This window comes from Sitophilus oryzae, unplaced genomic scaffold, assembly GCF_002938485.1.
Source record: "Sitophilus oryzae breed Bouriz unplaced genomic scaffold, Soryzae_2.0 scaffold_1111_pilon_pilon, whole genome shotgun sequence".
Taxonomy (NCBI): domain Eukaryota; kingdom Metazoa; phylum Arthropoda; class Insecta; order Coleoptera; family Curculionidae; genus Sitophilus; species Sitophilus oryzae.
The window spans coordinates 2,305,347-2,319,923 of record NW_022145740.1 but is presented as its reverse complement, the minus strand read 5'-3'; the positions used below and the strand labels follow the sequence as shown (position 1 = coordinate 2,319,923).

General features: G+C 32.3%; 1 protein-coding gene across 2 annotated transcripts in view; it reads right to left on the bottom strand.

Moving 5' to 3' along the window:
* Positions 1–9,729, bottom strand: part of LOC115882066 — a 146,699-nt gene extending 136,970 nt beyond the window's left edge. The window contains exon 1 of one of the 2 annotated variants that reach the window (XM_030899893.1): positions 9,378–9,729. The gene's annotated coding sequence lies outside the window, so the exon portion shown is untranslated. The remainder of the gene's footprint in view (positions 1–9,377) is intronic. The other variant, XM_030899900.1, reaches the window with a different exon arrangement.
* Between the last annotated feature and the right edge of the window lie 4,848 nt (positions 9,730–14,577).

The following is a 14,577-nucleotide window of genomic DNA, read 5'->3' as shown; positions in this document are numbered from 1 at the left end:
TTGTTTGCGAAAAATCCCTTACATATTATAATCTGCAAAATAATAATAATAGCTCCCGTATAGAGCGTTTAACGCCTTGGGAGTAGCAAGGTACAGCTTGCTATACTAGAGCCGTTCGGTATACAAGGAAGGTAATGTGGCTAGCACTACGCTAGAACTAACACTACGCTAGCACTTTGCAGAAATCTGCAAAATAAAAACACTAAATCACCACAATACACCAAAACACTTTTACTTTTACACTGGACGCGTGTTTTGGTGTATTGTGGTGATTTAGTGCTTTTATTTTGCTATGTAACACCAAACCAAACCAAACGAGGTGCCCGGTGGCGTAGAGGTACAGGCTCTCGTCTACCAATCTCAAGGTGTGGGTTCGATTCCCACACCCGGCATTTCATCAGCCGACTATTTTTATTAAAATAAAAATAGTTTGGATACCTAGGTCGACTCAGCCTTAAATGAGTACTTGGGATTCACAATCCGGAGGTAATAATAGGCGGTTGCAACGTAGTGCGTAGTGCTAGCCACATTACCTTCCTTGTATACCGAACGGCTCTAGTATAGCAAGCTGTACCTTGCTACTCCCAAGGCGTTAAACGCTATATACGGGAGCTATTATTATTAACACCAAAGGTTCCAACCCTCAACTGTAATATTCTAATCTATTAATAGATTTTATTATATATGTTATTAATATTCGATTAAATTAACGTGATTAATATCGGCTAATCCAGTCTGTCATATTTATGAATCTTATTACTAGAGTGATGAGAGTCCCATATCCAGCGCCTCAAAGTTCGTGTTACATAAAAGATATAGTGGCAGGATGTAGTAGATGAGACGAAAGTGCTTCTCAAAAAAAGAAGAGAAATAAAAATCGAGAGCAGCATAAACAGAATAGAATACCCAGAATTATATAAGACAATAAGAAAGAAGATTGTAAAAGACAACAAAAACTACAATGAAAAACTTGTAGGTACAAACTGCAATCGAACAAAGAAAAAGATCTAAGAACGCTAAGAAATCCCTTATGATCAGAAAGAAGCAACTAATCGCACACAACAACATCAGAATAACAGACAAAAACGAAATAAACTGCCCGTCAAATTAAATACCACAGCGATTTTTTTACTCATTTTCAAGGAGCTGTAACTTTGAAAAAAATGGACCGATATTGTTGATTTTTTAGCATATTAAAGATCGCTTTTTCGTAGATTCATCTGATTTTTCTAAATTTTGTATGAGATTTAGTTTTCTATGATATACAGGCTGTGAAAAAAAGGAATGTAATTTTTGTAATTTTTGTGTTGCTGCCATTTTGCAAAAAAAAAGAATTAACTAGAATTATAAGTTCTGGGTATAGCTAAGACTAATATCTCGAGACGTATTTGGAATTTTTATGATAACTCATCTGGAATAAAAGATAATCAATTTTTACTCTAACTTGTATTTTGCTACCTTTCTTAAAAGATATGCTAACAAAACTGAAATTAACTTTAAAATTGTAGGATATTCGTTACTTTTACAATGTGAAATTAAAAAAAAATGTCATAAAAAAAAGTCATAAGCAGTTTAATACAGGATCTCTTAAAAATATGACCAGCGAAAAAGTAAAATTATTTCTTTAACCTTATGGGCTGTTAAGTTCAGAATATTAAAATAATTATTTTACTTTTTTGCTGGTCGTATTTTTAAGAGATCCTGTATTAAACTGCGTTAGTTAAATTATTTTTTTTAATTTCACATTGTAAAAGTAACGAATATCCTACAAGTTTAAAGTTAATTTCAGTTTTGTTAGCATGTCCCTTAAGAGAGGTAGAAAAAATACAAGTTAGAGTAAAAATTGATTATCTTTTATTCCAGATGAGTTATCGTAAAAATTTCAAATACGTCCCGAGATATTAGTTTATACCCAGAATTTATAATTCTAGTTAAATTGTTTTTTTTGGCAAAATGGCAGCAACACAAAAATTACAAAAATTACATTCCTTTTTTTCACACCCTGTATATCATAGAAAACTAAATCTCATACAAAATGTAGAAAAATCAGATCAATCTACGAAAAACGATCTTTAATATGCTAAAAAATCAACAAAATCGGTCCATTTTTTTCAAAGTTACAACTCGTTGAAAATGAGTAAAAAAATCGCTGTGGTATTTAATTTGACGGGCAGTTAATAAGTCTGGTAACAAAATTCTACAGCGACCTATGTACAACCCCAGAAATCATACATCAAAAAGAAAGACTGCTCCTACAACAAGATGACGCCCTAGAAGTTCTCCACTGAGAAGTAGAAAAGGATCCTCAAGATATGAAAAATTGAAAAGCAGCAGAGAATGGCGGAATAACAGCTGAAATTCATAGTACGCTGTAAATTCGCATGCGCCGGTTATAGGAGATATATACATATAGGAGAACTTGGAAAATCTTAGCAAATATATACACCAGCTGTCTAAGGAGAAAACATATACCGCAAGACGAATAGCGCCAACATAATTCTAATTCATAAGAAAGGCAGCAGAGAAGACATCAGAAACTATAGACCAATAAGACTACTACCCGTAACGTACAAGATATTCACAAAAATAATAAACAGAAAACAAAACACGCTAGACGCTGCAAAACCACGAGAACAAGCAGACTTTAAAAGCGGCTTCAGTACGATTGATCATATAGGATACACTAAGAGAAACTCGGCCGAACAAAATAATACGAACTTTCACTAGTCATAGTCTTTATAGACTTTGGGAAGGCTTTCGTCTCGATATATCCTAAGGCAATAATAGAAGCCCTAGCGAAACAAGGTATTTGGCCTTACATAGAAACTCTCGCCAATATATACAAAGAAGCGAAAGCAAGAGTAATGATATATAAAACAACCTCAGAGTTTTTAAGAAAGAAAACATTCGTTCAATGTGTATTACCAGTGATGTGTAGAAATATGCTGGGAATAACTAAGAAAGGCCGTAAAAGAATGGAGTGGATACGACAAAAACCTAGGTAATAGATATCATCCACGAAATAAAATCCCTCAAGTGGCAATGAGCAGGACACCTGGCAAGAAGGACAACAGATGGACCACAAAAATTACAGCATGATACCCACGAAGAATTAAGATACCTAGAAGAAAGATCTACAAGGAAGATCAAACCTGAGATGGGACCATGATATTAGGAAATTAGCAGGGATAACTTGGGCCCGCATAGCCAACAATAGACAACAAATAAAGTTTCTAAATGTGTGAGGGAGGCCACACCATAATTGGAAATGGTTGAATAAGCTGATAAATGATGATGAATGACGACTCTATGTACACTTATTTTCGTAGAATTATCGTCCGCCTTTTTAATAATAAATTTAATAATTCTTTAGGATATAAAAATTGATTTACCTAATCTTTAATCCAAAATATTTTCTTAAATAGTGCCCGCAGCCACTGAGAAATGTTGTAATAGAGAAATTGAATGTGAATTAGAACAAAAACTGAAACATTATTTACCCAACGGTTGAAATTTTGACTTGATTCTTTTTATAGGTATTTCTTTAATGAAATCGTCGTTGATGTCGCAATAAGACTTTTATTTGTTCTACCTGTTCATTGTTTTAAAAGTAATTTTCATCGTAACATTCTTCAGAACTAGTTTCATGATTTGGCAAAATCCACACAAAATAGCTAAACGTGATAATTGGTCTACATATAATACAAAGCGTACCTAAATTATTGAATTGGTTAGATATTCTGATATGAAAAAATTGAAATGTGTACCAACTGTTCAAAATAGTATCAAAATAAACAAAAAAGTAGATTTTTTTTAATATTTAAATTAGTTTTCCATAATAATGAGACTAATCAAAACGAGGCGTGAAGTAAAATTGATTTAATCTAAAGGTATTTTTAATCTAATTTAATTTTTGAATACGTATCGCTAAATAAATAAAAAATAGATAAGTTAATGGATGACGGATGACGGAACGACAGACAACGCATGACATATAAGCCATAGGATAAAAGCCCACAAAAATGTGAATATATTTTGTACAAAATTCATATATACCGGGTGCGTCTAAAAAATGGCTTGGCCCTATAACTTTTTTATTTTTTTAGATAAAAAAACGAATTTTGGCCTGTTACTATATGACATAAATTAGTATTGATTGACGTATTCAATTGTTTTCGGTCACTTCCTGTTTCACCGGAAATGACTACATCTTTTGATTTTTAAATGGCATCCTCGGTATTGTTTTACTTTGTTCTATAGAAAATGGCACTCTGAATAGAATGACATATCATATGTCAACTTATGACATTTTCGCTTAAAACAAAATTGTATTTTAAATTTAAATCTGTGGCTGTGTTAAAAACACTAATTTTTAGTCAAGAAGCCTTGAAAAAACAGATTTGATCGTCTAATTTTTTTAGTGTCTTATCCTGCCCGCTTAAAAGATGCTCAAAATAGTATTTTTAATCATATCTCAATTTTTCAAATGGAATGAGGGTGGGTATTAGCATATTTAGAAAAAGCATTTTTTTACGAATAATATGGTACCACACACTTGGTATTTCGAGTCAAATTGTCGTTATGAACCGTATGTTGCAATTTCAAATAAACCATATTCGAAAGTGTCGAAAGTTGACATATGATATGTCAATTCAAAGTGTCATTTTCTATCGAATAAAATAACAAAATGCCGAGGGTACCATTTAAAAATCAAAAGTTGTAGTCATTTCCGGTGATACAAGAAGTGACCGAAAACAATAATTAAATATTGTCAATATATCCTAATTTATGTCATAATATACTAACATACCAAGCCTCGATTTTTTATTTGAAAATTAAAAACGTTATAGGAGTGAGCCACTTCTGAGACCCATGGTATATATCGAAGAAAAACTATCTAACATATATTTTTTAGATAACAAGAAAACTATGTTCTATGCAACAATTAAAGAATTATTATCTTTTCTAAGCATCAGCAAAATCGCCAACAAGTTCAAAGCACCAAGTAGCACCTTTTCGTTGGATTGCGTGCCAACAGTTAATATCTCCATTAGATTTTTAATAGGAGTCGGTATGCCGCTACGGTCAACTCCAGGCTACATTCAATACATTCCGAAAAAGACCCTGTTAAGGTCGTTGTGCCGTTAGAAAGTGGTCAAAGGTGTATGACAGTAATCGACTGAGATCTGTTTGGATATCGAATATTGAGATTGTCGCTAATCTACATACATTTTTGATATTTTAAATACCTACTATATTTAACTGCAGTAGTTTTATAATTCTCATTTACATTGGTCACTTTAATGATCTTCTTGGAGGAATCATCCAAAGCGATAAGTGTAGGTTATGGTGACCAAACGTACTGTTTTTACCAGGACTCCAGGACAGACTGTTTTTAGACTATTATCCTGGTTATATTGTTTCTATATTGTTGTATATTCAGTATTGTAAATTGTTGTATATTCAGTTTTTACTTACTTAGCCATTACTCACTGACGAGTATTTGACACGTATCAGAAGATGGTTAGGCAGGGCGTTTTCTTTCATGAGCTTTTGTGTGACTGAAAAGTCCGATACGTAATGTTATCTCTCTTCCGCGCTCCGGACATTCAAAAATTTCGTTACTTCGTTGCCTCTTTACTTTTTGGTCGTCGTTGGTAACTGACAAAAATTTGGTCGTTGACGGAAATCGTACTGGAAGAACTGTCAGCTCAGGGGCTTAAACACCCTCAAAAAGAAAATTCCACTCCTCCAACTCGCAGTGGATGACAGCCCAAGAATGTACAACTTTGAGACACACTTCACTGTAGTATTGTGCAATAAAAAGGATTGGAAGAGAGAAACGTTTCCTCAGCAAGTAAAATACCATACAATAACGTGTGTGTGTGTGTGTGTGTGTGTGTGTTGTATACTGATGCTTCCAAAACCAAACCAGGGAGGGGGCAATAGGAGTCTTTGGACCGAAAACTAAATTCTCCGAACCAATGGGCATCTACCCAGCATCCTTCAGGCAGAAATCTACACTATCAAAAGATATGTAAAACTAATCTTGATAGGAACTATCGGAAATAAGAAATATTCATCTTACCACTATTTCTTGCTTATTATCTTATAATATATTATTATATTATTATTATATTATTATCTTATAATATACAGTCAAGCAGCATTAATTGCGATCAACTCAGTAACCATCAGTTCGAAGTTGGTCAAAGAATGCCTAGAGAAGCTGAACCAAGGCGTGCCTTGCCTAGAGAAACTAAACCAACGCACCTGAATTAGGTAAAGAAAATAAAGTCCTCCTACTCTGCCAGCAATGGAAAAGCAAAAGATCTAGAAAAGGACCAAACATTCCACTATCTAGACGTGCACCAAGTAGAAATCAACTTATAGCGGAACTCAAGAACATGGAAAACTCCATCCGTAACCTGGAATGGGAATCCTCCAAGGTAAGATCCTCGAAAAAATTTCTCAGAACTTACGATTGAGAAAAAATCAAAGATTTTCCTTGATTTGAGTAAGAACAATCTTCAGATTGTCATGGAGTTTTTAACAGGACAGTATCTTGTACTGCAAAAAAAAAGCAAATGTAGATTCCGTAGGGAAAATGGGGAAATACCCCATCACTGACTGCGCTAAGAGTGTAACATTTGTGCCATAAACTATAGTAAGACATCGGAAATGGAGTACTAACCTTTGTAAAATCGTCTCAATTACTGGCTTTTTTGTCAAAGCTCTGAAACTGTATAATGAGTTATAATTCAAGAAAGAGGGACACAGTAGATTTGTAAGGTCGCGGAGATCCCATCCCCATCCTATACATTATACATTGGCAGTTTTAAATTTTAATTTGTATTAAACTTATTGTAAATATTAAACTCTTAACCATTATTTATCATTATAGTAAACTACTCAAAACAATTATCGCATATTTTCAAAAAAAAATGTTAATTTGAAAAACAAGACAATTTGAATTCCCTGACTTACGATTTTAAATAGTATTGATACTGTGAAGAGAAATTTGATAAAATAAGCCTGTGCACTGACCTGTAATTTTTAGTCAGCCGACTATTTAGTTGCAAAAGTGAAAACAGTACATACTTATGAAGTCGATCATCCGACTATTTGATTGCATGTGAGTGCGGATCCTTGAGGATATATATCAGTTACAAATATGCAACTAAATAATCGGCAGATTAAAATTTGCCTGTCAACGCATAGCAATGTAATCAAATATTGTACCGATCGGCTCCATAAGAATGTATTGTTTTCACTTTTGCAACTAAATAGTCGGCCGACTAAAAATCACATGCCAGTGCGTACCCTAATTATCTTAAAAAAAACTCACAAAAGTAATGCAGAAAAATTCATGCTTCATTTAGAAATGTGTAATAATTACTTTTATTCAAATATGCGATAATTGTTTTGAGTAGTTTCTTTTGCATGTCTTCTCGAACGAAACATATCCTACCACCTCTATGTATAATTACCCCTCGCCTAAAACCGCGCTTGGAATAGTTTCAGCGCGCGATGTAAAACAGAGAAGTGGATGAAAATATGTTAACAAGTACCGTATGATCGAATAAAAACGGCGTCAGCGATGGCTATGAAATGGAGATCGCTGTCATTTTATATTAAATAAATAATATTAAAAATTATAATCGAAATGTCATCGATCGTCATTTCCAAGCCAACTGGACGCCATTTTTTTCGATCATACGGTGTTATTACACTGGATGATTTGACGAAAATATGATGGCGTAAAAATCTCAAATAAGTAATCTCCGTGTGTTAAGCTCTTTCGAAAAAAGGATAAAATCTTACAAAGAGCAATCTAAATTAGATTGTCTCTAGTTTATCTAATAATGAGCTTTTAGCGACTCACAACTGTCGTTGAAAATAGGACTAGGATAAAGAGGAAATTGATATACCAAAGTATATACAGGGTGTTCGTTAATGACTTAATGACATGTTAATATTTAAGAGGGCGATTCTTAAGCCTGTTCTAAGAAAAAAACTTCATATGAATGTATGCGATACATTTTAACCTTTGAGATACAGAGTGTTAAATTTTTCTAAAAAAATTCTTTCATATTAACTCTGATGTTATTAGAGATATCTTTACCAAATTTGATATACGCCTTCTTCTGTACATAAAATGTTTTTGATGTACAAAAAAATTTCTTGTATCTCTTAATTTCCATCCAGCCGATGCAGAAACGATTTCCAAACAACAATCGACGCGTTTTTTTTAAGCAAAGACTACTGATCATTGGTCAGATGAAAAAAATCAAGATTTTGAAAATAATTTTTATTTTAATAGAAGCCAGTGGTGTACCTTTTTTTTCTACTAAAATATTCAATATAAATCCCGTATGGACGCCACTGGTTGAAATAAATAATATTGTTTGTACATCAAAAAAGGCACTTTGATACACAGAAGACGTGTATCAAGTGTCATGAAAATATCTGTAATAATAACAGAGTAATTATGAAAAAAGTACTATTTTAGAAAATGTTACCTAATTTTACCTTAATTTTAATGTTTCGCTTTAAGGCATCGTCAACTTAAATATTAACATGTCATTAAAGAACACCCTGTATATCACAAACAATAAAAATATACACAGAATGTATTTACCCTATTTTACTCTAATTTATGTCAATTTATTTTGTTACAAACAGTGTTCTAACAGGTTCCGGAAATACGAATGTATTTCCGGAACTTGTCCGAGCATACTGTTAGGCATATCTGTTTATAATAATTATAAAATAATTAACATTACATTCAAGCAAACTGTTGTATTCTATATGTAGATGGTCTAAAAATCACTGTAATTCGAATAAATTGCGTGAAGCAAACCATAAAGAAAACACACAATAAACTGTTAATTGCTTTTTATAAAACATATACCGGTAGCACATAGAGTATGATTTCTTTGACTTACTTAAGTTTTTAATTTAAAAGACACAACTTCCGATAATCATATTACCACTATCTGTGATATTACTTAAATAAAAGCGTTTTTCATAACTAGTTCTAATAGAGGAACAGCCGATATACAGCAATAACCTCGACATAACTAATAAACTATTAACAATTTTCGATCAAATGTATGTTATATGAATTATATTTTATATCGTTAAAATTTATATATAAGCGTCTTACTCAAAGCTTTAACAGTAACAAAGCTGAACAGTATTGTGTGTAAGTCAATACCAATCGCAAAATTACAATTGTTTAGGTTCTAAATGGGTGATAGGTAGCAACAAAGGTAGCAAACACAAATTTGAATATCAGACTTAATCCATATTACATATTTTTAAATGAAAGACAAAAAAGGCATAAAACCTGTTATTGGATTAGCAAAACTTACCCTCTTAAATAGCAAACATTAATATGAAAAATAGCATATCCTTAAATTCTATAACGAAAACCAGTTTAAAATCACACACTGTAGTCTTCGACTAAACAACTAATTCCTCTGATGAAAGTGTTTTATCGATAAAGCGTTTTTTAGTCCGTTTAAACTCATTCAGACAAGGGAAATATTCACAAAGTTTTGTTACTGTAATAGAGCAGTGAACCAGTGAAAAATTACTGTTTTCAAACCGAGATTTTAGTAGCGATGCCGCGACCAACGGTGATTCGACTGGCCAGCACCGAAGAAGGCATTGGCATGGCTCGCACGCGGATTATTTACCCCTTCTTCAGCTTTCGCTGGTCCTAGGATAGTACCAACCGATGCTGATTACCTGTTCGATGTCGGTTCACCTGTTCGTAGATATGTAACAGGGACGGGCTAAGGTCGGTACTAAAGCGTAGCTTTCATTCCGCCGGAAAAAAACTCTCTCTTTTAACACTCGGAGACGATGGGTGTTCTTATTCGCTCGTTCGTATTGTCAAGACTTAAATATAGGCCAATTTGGGTTTATATCAATTTGGAAAAAAATCATATTTCAGTAAGCCAATTTGATGTAAACCCATAGGGAATCGTTCACGTATACGTCGACCTAGACATGCTCTAATAACATAAAGACATTATTAATTAAAACAATTAAAATCAGGTCGATGTAACGCGATGATTGAAGGTGATGTGCGTTGTAAACATCGGCGATGGAAATACAAAATCTCTGCTGAAGAAAATGCTGAAGACAGCGGGAACAGTCAATAAACAGTTATAGTCCAGGACTATTACGGTGCCTCGTGGAATAAAATATAACACATATGAACTTACACTTAAATTGCTATATTAAATCTTCTAAATCGTTTTCTTCCAGCTGCATATGTTGAAACATATTACTGCATGACTGTCCTTGATATTATCCACACAGGTTTGAGCAGTTCAGTCCAGATTTCCTACAACTACAAAGTTTTAAATTTAAAGAAGGCATCCATACTTCTCAAAGAGACCTGCTTTAAATTAAAGAGAAGTAGTTCACAAACAGAGTTTGCCGCAATTTGTCTTGCAGTTGCAAAACATTAGATTTAGAATAAATTTCGGTACAACTGTGGCTTGTTAGTTGTGGTTGACAAAATTATATCATCCAGTTTTCTCCATCCCCAAGAAGGAGGAAGTAGGTACCAAATTGTTCCCAAGTCACTCCTGAATTTGGAGGTATACCCTCAACCCTCAAACTATGCATTTTTCATACCGACGTAGCTGTTGTTGAATTTTGGTGGAAAGATCTTTCTCATGCCCATCAAAGACAACTATATATTTTTGTTCCTAATTCTATAGAAGATAATTGAATGATAGGTAATGAAATAATTTTTATGGGACATTTTTTTTAATTTTGAAACCTTGATGCGAGCCACTGGATTTATAAAAAAATAATATGATATATAATTTTATAGGTAATTTTATTGGCTTTCATTTTATATCTAGCATTTTTTTACACAAGGTAACCATACTGGAGATATTTAACAATAACTAAAAAAATGTACTTTTGGGGGTGGTTAGCACGGATATTTATGTTGTCCTAAAATAGCCCTAATCCTTTAGAATTAATACATACCTATATAATACTTGTTGTTCGCCACTGGCCCATATATTTTTCTTCTAGATTAAATATTTTATGATTTATTATTATTTTAAAAATATATTTAGTTAATTATTTTGTTCATAAACGATGAATTTGACCAACGTAATAAATTTAATAACTATATAGCTACTAGCGCTCGATGTACGCCACTGGTTTCATCATTTGATACACTTACTATACATAATTTTTTAATAAAGTTGACCGTATCAGAAATATTTAGCAAAAACTAAAAAAGTGTACTTTTAGGTGTGGTTTTGGGGTGGCTGTGTTAATGATGCTAATCTGGACCACAATGACTAACTATAAAAACAGCTTTAGGGCATTTTGTTCCACGAGCACCATATAATTGAAAATAAGTGTCCTGGACTAGTTAGTCATTTGACAGATTAGACGTAGTCAGAGTTAGTCAGTTAGCCGGTGGTTCGAGTAGGCATGTTCCGTCCTCCGGTATACCGGTATCAGGACCGGTGCTTTTTAAATATTCCGATACCGGTATCGCCTTTTAGAAAACCGGTACCAGAAGACCGATTTTTGTACCGGTACTGTAAGGTAGAATCTTTTTTTTTTGGTTCTATCTTTACCAATAAGCGAGATAACCTTCAATTGCAACAAAAATGAGACACACTATACAGGGTGGTCCAGGCATCCGAAAAAGCTCTATATTAGGTTTGTGATTTTCATTTCAATATTTTACACAATATGGGGGCAATGGTAACGCACATTTTGAAAATATTTTTGTCAACATACAGGGTGATTCAAACATATTTTCAAACTACAGTTGAATATTTTTAAATGGAATACTATACAGGGTTATTCACCTCATCCCACACAGATTATTGTAGACAAATGATTGGATTTTTAGTAATTGTAAGTGATGAGGTCGTTGGAGGACAACTAACGCTACAATTTAAAATTATTTTCAAAAGGTACAGAGTCTCCCAAATAAATAAAAAATATCAAAGTTGTATTTTTTAAATAACAATTTAAAAATTATAAGTTGAAAAATTAATATATTTAACATTTTTATTCAATTTGCTTGTAAAATTATAAATTTCAATTAAGATATTTTTAAGTTCACCCCGAGAAGGGCTGAAATATATCAATAACGCATTTTTTCCAAATTTCGGAGACGGTAAGGACTTTGAAAAAAATGTTTCAATAAAAGCTGTTCTCTAGCTTCTAGCTACCCTATCTCGGTTAATTTTGATTTGAGTAAAAATCGTTTCTCCGTTTCGAAATTTCAAAAAAATAATGTTATTTATTTCACCCCTCTCGGAAGTGAATTTATAAAAATATTTCACAATTCGTTTTTAAATCGTTCAAAGTAACTTGTATCAAAAATTCAAGTTTTTGCCAAAACTTCGTATTTGAAGGCCTATTTTCTTCATTATGAATATTAATATTAGATTTATTTACAAATTCATTACTTTTAAAGATAGCTTCATTGGAAAATAAGATTTTAGTTATACAGGGTGTCCCAGAAATAAGTGCAAGTCTTTTAACTGCTAGTATAGTTCAACCCCAGAAACACGCCTATGAGTTTTTTTTGCGAAAAAAAAAATTGAAAATTCGATTTTTTTGGAAATCGTTTTAGTTTTTAGTTAAAATAACATAATTTCTTAATAATATGGCAACATAGATATTAGATTAAATTTACAAGAAAGAAAATCCAAAAAAGATCCAGTGGTTCTCAAAATTTTAGGAAAAATTTTTTTTTTTTTGGAAATTTTCAAGGTAAAATAACTCCGTTATTTTGGACTTAATATGTTTCTTTTATCGAGATCTACCACCCCTTAAAATACTTGTACTTATTTCTGGGACTGTATATTCATAAGCATATACATTGCGAAATTCATTCTATCGATAAGTCCCAGCATACAATTAATCATAATTTTTTTTTCGTCACGTTAAAAAAGGGGTTTCTACTAAAATTCTTCAAAAAGTCTTCTATTGAAAGCCTAGATCATAATATACAGGGTGAGTCTTTAATAAGTGCAAATATTTTCAGGGGTGGTATATTTCAACCCCAGGAACACGTCTATGAGGTTTTTTTCGGTAAAAAAAGATGTTGAAAATCGTGTATTTTCTTTTAAATTTCCCTGTATATTTTTCGAAAGCTTTTTAAAATTCACCACAAATTTTTCCACGGTATAATTTATTAATCCATAGTTACGGCTTTACTCTATGGTTATGGCAATAAAAGGGAAGCATATACAGAAAAAATCCGGTGGCTCTCATATTTAAAAAAAAAACATTTTTTTTAAGTTTTCAAACTTAAATAACTATAGCTTATTTTGGACTTATCTGAAAAATGGTAAAGAGAAAATATGTTTTTTTTTATCGAGATGTACCAGCCCTGAAAATATTTGCACTTATTTAGAACTCACCCTGTATATACTATCACAAACATATGAACGATTTTCATTTATCTTCTTTTTTTGTCGCACACGCGGTGCTTCTACTCTATCTATCCTTGTCGAAGACCTATCGTCCACGCGCCAAATTTGAGCATTAATTTTAAAAATTTAATTTTTACAATGCATATATTTGAACAATAAATTGAATGTTTGGTTTGGTTTGGTTTGGTTTGGACAGTAGTCATAAAAATTAGATTATATACAATTTTTAAAATAAAAAACAAGCGTCGTTACACAATGGAAATAAAATTATGACATATGATGACAAAGATTATGACAATGAAAAGTTGGTTTCCATAACAATGTATAATTTGTACTTTCTAAACCGTATAAAATTGTGATTATTTTGGAAATACGTGCAACTTTTAATGCGCATGGGGCACAAAGTAAGGTCCTCGAGAAAGACAAACCTATTGAACGTTTCATAAGTGCAATGAAGAAGGTTTGAAAATGGCATGTCGTAATGTTGGAGACATATTTTTTAATGCTAAGTTTGGCGTTGAATTTTGAACACCCTGTATGATTTAAGATTATGATAATTATAGCAAAGTTAAGTATAGACCACCTAAAGTAAATGCCTAATATAATTTGAATTTCAGGACAGTTCTTGTATTTGTAATAACTTTTTTAAAGAAGGCTGAAAAATATACAGGGTGGCGCACCTCATTAACCTCGGTTGATTATACGAAAACGGAAAGATGTAGAAACAATTTTTTTTGTGGGTATATGTAGTATGTAGGGAGGCAATGTGCATAATTTAAAATTATTTTGAAATGTACAGGGTGGGTCAGAACTAAGATCCATACAAAAGTTATATTTTTTCTTATGGAACAATCGGTATTTTATTTCATTTGTGGATTCTTGGGCATAAAATAAGGAATTTATTATAAAGGTTCAATATGCTTAAAAGCTTTGTTTTTAAAGATATTTAAATATGCATGCTATAATAAAATAGTTTGTCAACATCTCCGTATATTACTTTTCAGAGTTAATTCTTGTTTTTTTTTTCTTACAAACCAGAGAAATAAACTTTACTAAAAAATGCGATTGCTCCTTAAATGTACACAGAGGTATCAAAAATTGCTGGTCTATTTTAAATAAAAACTTCGTTATT